The sequence below is a fragment of the Orcinus orca genome, chromosome 3 (genome assembly GCF_937001465.1).
Source record: "Orcinus orca chromosome 3, mOrcOrc1.1, whole genome shotgun sequence".
In the NCBI taxonomy this organism is placed as follows: domain Eukaryota; kingdom Metazoa; phylum Chordata; class Mammalia; order Artiodactyla; family Delphinidae; genus Orcinus; species Orcinus orca.
In genome coordinates, this window is record NC_064561.1 from 162,129,486 (window position 1) to 162,139,049 (window position 9,564).

The 9,564-nt window shown below is 34.4% G+C and overlaps 1 pseudogene; it reads left to right on the forward strand.

Moving 5' to 3' along the window:
• The first annotated feature begins 5,531 nt into the window (after positions 1-5,531).
• On the forward strand, positions 5,532-6,739 carry LOC125964074 (casein kinase II subunit beta-like; annotated as a pseudogene).
• Positions 6,740-9,564: the final 2,825 nt, after the last annotated feature.

Sequence of the window (9,564 nt, forward strand, 5' to 3'; positions counted from 1 at the left end):
TGTTTAACAAAGACCTAGAAGAACTAAATAACAAACAAACAGAGATGAACAACCCAATAACTGAAATGAAAAATACACTAGAAGGAATCAGTAAAAGAATAGTGGAAACAGAAGAATGAAAAAGTGAGCTGGAAGGCAAAATGGTGGAAATAACTGCTGAGGAGAAAAATAAAGAAAAAAAGAATGAAAAGAATTGAAGACAATCTCAGAGACCACTGGGACAATACTAAATGCACCAACATTCAAATTATAGGAGTCCCAGAAGAAGAAGAGAAAAACAAATGGTCTGAGAAAATATTTGAAGAGATTATAGTGGAAAACTTCCTTAACGTGGGAAAGGAAAGAGTCACCCAAATCCGGGAAGCAGAGAGAGTCCCAATACAGCATAAAACCTAGGAAAAATACACCAGTACACATATTCATCAAATTAACAAAAATTAAATGCAAAGAAAAATATTAAAAACAGCAAGAGAAAAACAAAAAAAATAATATACAAAGGAATCCCCGTAAGGTTATCAGCTGATTTTTCAGTGGAAACTCTGCAAGCCAGAAGGGAGTGGCAGGATATACTTAAAGTGATGAAAGAAAAAAACCTACAACCAAGATTACTGTACCCAGCAAGGATCTAATTCAGGTTTGATGGAGAAGTCAAAAGCTTCTCAGACAAACCAAAGCTAAGAGAATTCAGCACCATGAAACCAGTTTACAACAAATGCTAAAGAAACTTCCCTAAGCAGGAAACACAAAGAGAAGAAAAAGACCCACAAAACCAAATCAAAAACAATTAAGAAAATGGTAATAGGAACATACATATCGATAATAACCTTGAAAGTAAATAAACTAAATGCCGCAACCAAAGGACACAGACTGGCTGAATGGATACAAAAAAAGACCCATATATAAGCTGTCTACAAGAGACCCAATTCAGTCCTAGGGACACATACAGACTGAAAGTGAAGGGATGGAAATAGATATTCCATGCAAATGGAAATCAAAAGAAAGCTGGAGTAGCAATACTTGTATCAGATAAAATAGACTTTAAAATAAAGACTGTTACAAGAGATAAGGAGGGACATTACATAATAATCAAAGGATCAGTCCAAAAAGAAGATATAACGATTATAAATGTTTATGCACCCAACATAGGAGCACTTCAATACATAAGGCAAATCCTAACAACCATAAAAGGAAAAATCAACAGTAACAAAATAATAGTAGGGGACTTTAACATCTCACTTACACCAATGGACAGATTATCCAGACAGAAAATTAATAAGGAAACACAAACTTTAAATGACATAATAGACCAGATAGATCTAATTGATATTTATAGAACATTCCACCCAAAAGTGATGGAATACACTTTATTCTCAAGTGCTCATGGAACATTCTCCAGGATAGATCACATCTTGGGTCACAAATCAAGCCTCGGTAAATTTAAGAAAATTGAAACCTATTAAGCATTTTTTCTGACCACAACACTATGAGATTGGAAATCAATTACAGAAAAAACCTGTAAAAATCACAAAAAAACATGGAAGTTAAACAGTCACTCCTAAATAACCAAGATATCACTGAAGAAATCAAAGAAGAAATAAAAAATACATAGAAACAAATGACAATGAAAACACAATGTCCCAAAACATATGCGGCACAGCAAAAGCACTTCTTAGAGGGAAGTTTACAGCAATTCAATCTCACCTCAAGAAACAAGAAAAATCCCACATAAACAATCTAATGTTACTTTTAAGACAACTAAAGAAAGAAGAGCAAAGGAACCCAAAGTCAGAGGAAGGAAAGAAATCACAAAGATCAGAGCAGAAATAAATGAAATAGAAATGAAGAAAACAATAGCAAAGATCAATAAAACTAAAAGCTGATTCTTTGAGAAGATAAACAAAATTGATAAATCCTTAGCCAAAATCATCAAGAAAAAGAGGGAGAGGACACAAATCAATAAAATTAGAAATGAAAAAGGAGAAATCACAACTGACACTGCAGAAATACAAAGGATTATAAGAGACTACTACAAACAACCATATGCCAATAAAATGGACAACCATGAAGAAATGGACAAATTCTTTGAAAGGTACAATTTTCCAAGACTGAACCAGGAAGAATAAGAAAATATGAACAGACTTATCACAAGTAATGAAATTAAAACCATAATTAAAAATCTTCCAACAAAAAAATGTCCAGGACCAGATGGCTTCTCAGGCAAATTCTATCAAACATTTAGAGAAGAGCACATTTAGAGAAGAGCAAACACCAATCCTTCTCAAACTCTTCCAAAAAATTGCCGAGGGAGAAACACTCCCAACGAAGCCACCAACACCCTGATACCAAAACCAGCAAAAGGTATCACAAAAAATGAAAACTACAGGCCAATATCACTGATGAACAGAGATGTAAAAATCCTGAACAAAACACTAGCAAACAGAATCCAACAGCACATTAAAAGGATCACACACCATGATCAAGTGGGATTTATCCCAGGGATGCAAGGATTCTTCAATATATGTAAATCAATGAATGTGATACACCACATTAACAATTTAAGGAATAAAAACAATATGATCATCTCAGTAGATGCAGAAAAAGCTTCTGACAAAATACAACACCAATTTATTATAAAAACCCTCCAGAAAGTGGGCATAGAGGGAACCTACCTCAACATAATAAAGTCCATATATGACAAACCCACAGCAAGCATCATACTCAATGGTGAAAAACTGAAAGCATTTCCACTAGGATCAAGAACAAGAGAAGGATGTCCACTCTCGCCACTCTTATTCAACATAGTTTTGGAAGTCCTAGCCATGGCAGTTAGAGAAAAAAAAGGAATACAAATTGGAAAAATAAGGATTAAAACCGTCACTATTTGCTGATGACATGATGCTATACATAGAAAATCCTAAAGATACCACCAGAAAACTCCTAGAACTAATCAAAGAGTTTGATAAATTTGCAGGATACAAAATTAATGCACAGAAATCTCTGGCATTCCTACACACCAACAACAAAAAGTCAGAAAGAGAAATTAAGGAAACACTCCCATTTACCATTGCAGCAAAAAGAATAAAATACCTAGGAATAAACCTGCCTAAGGAGGCAAAAGACTTGTTCTCAGAAAACTATAAAACACTGATGAAAGAAACCAAAGATGACATAAAACAGATGGAGAAATATACCATGTTCTTGGATTGGAAGAATCAATATTGTGAAAATGACTATATAGCCTAAAGCAATCTACAGATTCAGTGTAATCCCTATCAAACTACCAATGGCATTCTTCACAGAATTGGAACAAAAAATCTTACAATTCATATGGAAACACAAAAGACCCCGAATAGCCAAAGCAATCTTGATAAAAAAAAAAAATGGAGTTGGAGGAAGTAGGTTCCCCAACTTCAAACTATACCACAAAGATACAGTAATCAAGACAGTAAGGTACTGGCACAAAAACAAATATAGATCAATGGTACAGGACAGAATGACCAGAGATAAATCCATACACATATGGACACCTGTTTTATGACAAAGGAGGCAAGAATATACAATGGAGGAAAGACAGCCTCTTCAATAAGTGGTGCTGGGAAAACTGGAGAACTACATGTAAAAGAATGAAATTAGAACACTACCTAACACCATACACAAAAATAAGCTCCAAATGGATTAATGACTTAAATGTAAGACCAGGCACTATAAAACTTTTGGAGGAAAACATAGGAAAAACACTCTTTGACATAAACCACAGGAAGAACTTTTTTGACCTACCTCCTAGAGTAACAGAAATAAAAATAAACAAATGGGGCTTAATTAAACTTAAAAGCTTTTGCACAGCAAAGGAAACCATAAACAAGACAAAAAAGACAACCCTCCAAATGGGAGAAAATATTTGTAAATAAAACAACAAAGGATTAATCTCCAAAATATACAAATAGCTCATGCAGCTCAATATCAAACAAACAAACAATCCAGTTAAAAAATGGGCAGAAGACCTAAATAGACATTTCACCAAGGAAGACAGTTGGCCAAAAAGCACATGAAAAGATGCTCAACATTACTAATTATTAGAGAAATGCAAATCAAAACTACAATGAGTAGTAGTTTTCTCACGCCAGTCAGAATGGCCATTATCAAAAAATCTAGAAACAATAAATGCTGGAAAGTGTGTGGTGAAAAGGGAGCCCTCCTGCACTGTTTGTGGGAATGTAAATTGATCCAACCACTATGGAAAACAGTATGGAGGTTCCTTAAAAAACTAAAAAAAGAACTACCATATGACCTAGCAATCCCACTACTAGGCATATACCCTGAGAGAACCATAATTCAAAAAGAGACATGCACCCCAATGTTCATTGCAGCACTATTTACAATAGCCAGGACATGGAACCAACCTAAGTGTCCATCGACAGAGGAATGGATAAAGAAGATGTGGCACATATATACAATGGAATATTACTCAGCCATAAAAAGAAACGAAATTGAGTTATTTGTAATGAGGTGGGTGGACCTAGAGTCTGTCATACAGAGTGAAGTATGTCACCATATGTTAATGCATATATATGGAATCTAAAAAAAAAAATGGTACTGATGAACCTAGTTGCAGGGCAGGAATAAAGAGGTAGACATAGAAAATGGACTTGATGACATGGGGTGGGAGGGGGAAGCTGGGGCAAAGTGAGAGTAGCATTGATGTATATACACTACCGAATGTAAAATAGTTGGCTGGTGGGAAGAAGCAGCATAGCACAGGGAGATCAGCTCGGTGCTTTGAGGTGACCTAGAGGGATGGGATAGGGAGGATGGGAGGGAGGCTTAAGAGGGAGGGGATATGGGGACATGTGTATGCATACGGCTGATTTGCTTTGTTGTGCAACAGAAACTAACATGGTATTGTGAAGCAATTATACTCCAATAAAGATGTACTAAAAAAAAAATGGTATCAGTAAAAGAAAAAAAACCTCAAGCATAAGGGCAGTTCGAAAAACTGCAGTATTTACAAAAGCTGAAGATACACAGTTCCAAAGATAATCAGCTCCACTCCTATATATATACCTAAACCCAACAGTAGTGCATTCATAAGTTCACTGAAAGGCATGCACTAGAATATTCATTATAGCATTATTTGTAGGCCCAAACTGGATGCTACCCACATAAATATCCACTCATAGGAGAAGCCATAAAAATTATGGAATACTCACACAATGGGAATTGATCATCTATAATGTGCATAATGCATAATTTATCAATACTAAGTACAAAAAAAGACAGGACGAATCTCTGGTTTTAGAAGTCATGAGAACAGTTAACTGGAACAGTTTATACTGAGATGAGAATGTACTAGGTTACTGGTATTCTGTTTTTGATCTGAGTCTGACTAAGCAGGTATCTTCTGACATGTGAAATCAATCCATTGAGCTGAACTCTTTTGATGTGGTCACTAGTCTTACTGATACTATGTTCAATAAACACTTAAAAGTACATAGAAATTAAAAATATCATTCCCATGATATTTTTTATTTATTAATTCATTAAAATAAGTAGAAACACATTTTAATCATGACATGCTTTGCAAAACAAAAGAAAAAAAAAGACCCCTAACTTTCAAAGACTTTTATGATCACTCAAGAAAGCAAAATTACAGAGACAAAGAAGCATCAGGAAATCAGTAAAGAAAAATAAATGACAAATTTAAAAAAAAGTGATTTAAACATCAGGAAGTGTTATTTATACTGGTTCTGTGGGCTCCATGACTATGAATTCTTCTGTGAAGTGGATGAAGACTCCATCCAGGACAAATTTAATCTCAGTCAACTCAATGAGCAGGTGCCTCACTGTAGACAAGCTCTAGACATGGTCTTGGACCTGGAGCCTGATGAAGAGCTGGAAGACAACCCCAACCAGAGAACCCTGATTAAGCAGTCAGCCAAGATGCTGTATGGGTTCACCCAGACCACCTATATCCTCACAAACCATGGCACCACCCGGATGTTGGAAAAGTACCAGCAGGGAGAGTTTGGCTACTGCCCCATGTGCACTGTGAGAACAAGCCAATGCTTTCCAATAGCCTTTCTGACACCCCAGGTGAGGCCTTGGTGAAGCTCTACTGCCCCAAGTGCATGGACAATTCCACACCTAAGACACCATCAAGGCAGCACCACACAGAAGGCCCCTACTTGGGTACCAGTTTCCCTCACATTGCTCTTCATGGTGCACACTGAATGCCGGCCCAAGCAGCCCACTAACCAGTTTATGTCCAAAGTGTACAGTTGCAAGATCCATCCACTGTCCTACCAGGTGCAGTTCCAAGCTGCCAGCAACTTTGAGTCTGTCAAGACCGTTCACTTATTCCCAACCCCACCTGTCACTCTGTCTTTGACAGTTCCAGTCCTCCCCTGCCACCTTTAAGGAAACCTCTATGGTTTATATTTTAAATTAGAAGAGTCATTATTTTGGTGTGAATATGAAATAAAGTAGAAAAAAGGCAAAAATAAGCATTTACTCAAAATTTATATAAACTCTTGCCGGATCTCTTCAGGAAAAATATTTTAGGGCTTGATGGCTCCTAATATAAATGTTGTTAAATCATAAGGTATTTTAAAAATAATTCTATGGTAATTTATTTAATTACTAAATAAAATTGATTATTTATATTAAGATACATTAGCATCATTGATTAATGTATGAGAAGAATACTGAATAGTACCATAATAATGAAGAAATTTTTTAAAAGATCTACAAAAACTACCATGTTGAAAGGTACAAGAATCACAGGTCTTTAGAAAGGAAATTTTCATATACCTAAAATCAACTAATTCTCATATTATTTAAATAGTTCTGGGCTATAAGTTGAAATGGACTTTGCTGTGTCAAACCACAGACTGACTCACATTATTTTAAAAAAAGCAAATCTCAAATATCACTAGTAAATAGCAATTAAATCTTAAGAGAGAATATATTTTTATACTTGATAAAATCAATTCAATGTTTAATAAAATTCAAAGAAAGCATAAGTACCAACAGACATATCAAAACATGACAAGAATGTGTATCTCAATCCACCTATATTTCAAAATGTTCTGGAAATTAATTTAATAGATTTATGATTATAAATGTGAAAAGAAGCTAAAATTTACGTATTTGATCTAGCAACTACTATAATGTACTATTAAACCTTTTATTTTTCCCTTGGAATAGAGAGTCAAGTCAAAAATAATGAATAATCCAATGAAATCAGAGTGTATACAAAATTTATGAACATCAGTGGGGAGAGATTGGATGACACATTAAATTGAGAATTGGCTAATTATGTCAAGTTGGGTTGATATAAGACATCTCTTAGTTGGAGAACTGAAATTCCAATCCCATCTCAGTGGAAAAAATCAAGATGCCTATTTGGAGAGTGTTCTTAGCCATCAAAATCTAGCTAGGCTAATTCAATGACTAATGATAACACCATACTTCTATGTGAGTGACAACAAATATAGACATTGTAATATTCATATTCTTTTCAGTATATTGTTTGCTAAGCACTGCATGTTGTTCTAGTTTTTTTTTTTTTTTTCATATTATAAGTGTTAGTTTTTGTTAACTTGATCTTTCTACACATATCTATCCTTGAGGTGCTTGGATTTATCCTGTAGATACTATGTTGGAATCATGTTAGCCACCTCAGGGTCAGATATTATGAAACATTTTTGTAATCCACAATGGAGACTTTGTAACAAGCTACAGCATTGGGGAGTAGCAATTTATTTAAATATAAGGTATAAATGGGGCGGCAAAATAATAACACTAAAATTCAAACAAGGCCCTTTCAAATAAGCATATTTGTTGAAAATATTTAATCTAAGAGGCAAGTAGACAGATGGGTAAGGACAAAGAGCAGAAAACTATGGTGTCTTGGAAAACCATATCCATGTGAAAATTGAATACTGTCAGCACCAAGTTCTTTCATGTAGTCTTGAATTCAACTGTAATTGAAGCACAGATCATAAATCAGAAAGGTTTTTCAATCTGACACCCTTAGAGGAAAAAAGTGACAAATGTAATTTTCAGATTGCAAAGCATTAGTTTATCATTGCACTTTGTTGTGAAGATATAGAGCAAAGTTGGAGAATATTTATATACCACATCCTAATGACACATGGAATAAGAAAGTTGTGCTCATCATTCTGAAACTTAATATCTCCTTTGTTTACTAAAAAAAGCAAAAAGCAAAACTGTGATAATCAGATTTTTTTTGCTTATATCTAGGGATAGTTATATTAAGCATGGTGTTTGTAATAAGAAGCTGCTGTTGCTCAAATGGATATTGCAACATATTTTTCTTGTCCACTCAAATTTATAATCTGTGTTAGACAGAATATTTAGCTTACCAACTTACTCTAATTATCCATATGTATACCCCAGTTACCATGTTTTAATTAATGTGAACATTATATAAATTATATAAATCATCTTGAATTATGAAAAACTTTTTAAACTATCTTTCTAGCATATTGTTAAGATAAAATTAAAATTTTATTTATAGTCAATTCACTTAAAAACATTTTATCTGAAGCTTTTGGGTGGAAAGAAAAAGCGTTTACCGTTACCTGTACCCTCAGAAGGATTGACTGAGTCCCTTAGTATCAAATAACATATACATAAAGTATGAGATAACTTGTTTCTTAATCATATGCATTAGGAAGTATATACTGCCTTGTTAAATAAGGGTTTGAAAACTCTTATTCTGATGCTTTCTAGTTTCATAATCTTTAGAAAAGATACCTAATCTGTATTAAACTCAATTTATTAATCTGTGACGTTGACAAATATTGAGTGACTCCTCATAGATTAATTGAAGAGATTAAATAATATAAGCCACATAAAGTATACTACTATACATAGAAAATGATCAAAGTGTATTGACTACTATTGATATTAATTTAATGTAAATAAGTGTATTTGGTAATTCCACCCAAACAATCTCTCTATAGTGCTCCTGGCTTCTGGGATATTATGGAGCTGTTTTCACTAAAGATGGGAGATGATTCCACTTCAAATACAGCATATTTCTTTCAAATATATCTTCAATCCTATTTCTATTTAGCATCCTTTGAAGTACAAATAAATTTCCAAAGGGAGCCAACCCTCTTTTGTTGAATGTTGTAAACAGATTTCTTTTCTTATTTATTTTTTGTAAACAGATTTTAATCTCAGTACCTGACAGGACAACACAGCTCTTCTCTTCAGCACACCATGTATTTGTCACTCTACTCAGTGTATCCAGTTTTCTGTGCACTGTAGATCAGTAGCTGTATCTCCATCTCCAGGTATATTTATTTCTGCACTTTTTGTATCAGCAAATAATCCTAAGTATGCATTGATTGTTTCCTGAATTTTATATTTCAAAGGCACTAGTTACTGATTGGACAGCTCCAGAAACCTAGATTTGTGTCCTTGTCTCCAGTCCCCATTCAGGGACAGCTAGAGCAGTGGCCCATATGCCATTCTTCTCAAAAGCCTAATTGCTTCGGGTGACTATCCCTACTATTTTCTGAAACCTCTGAGACT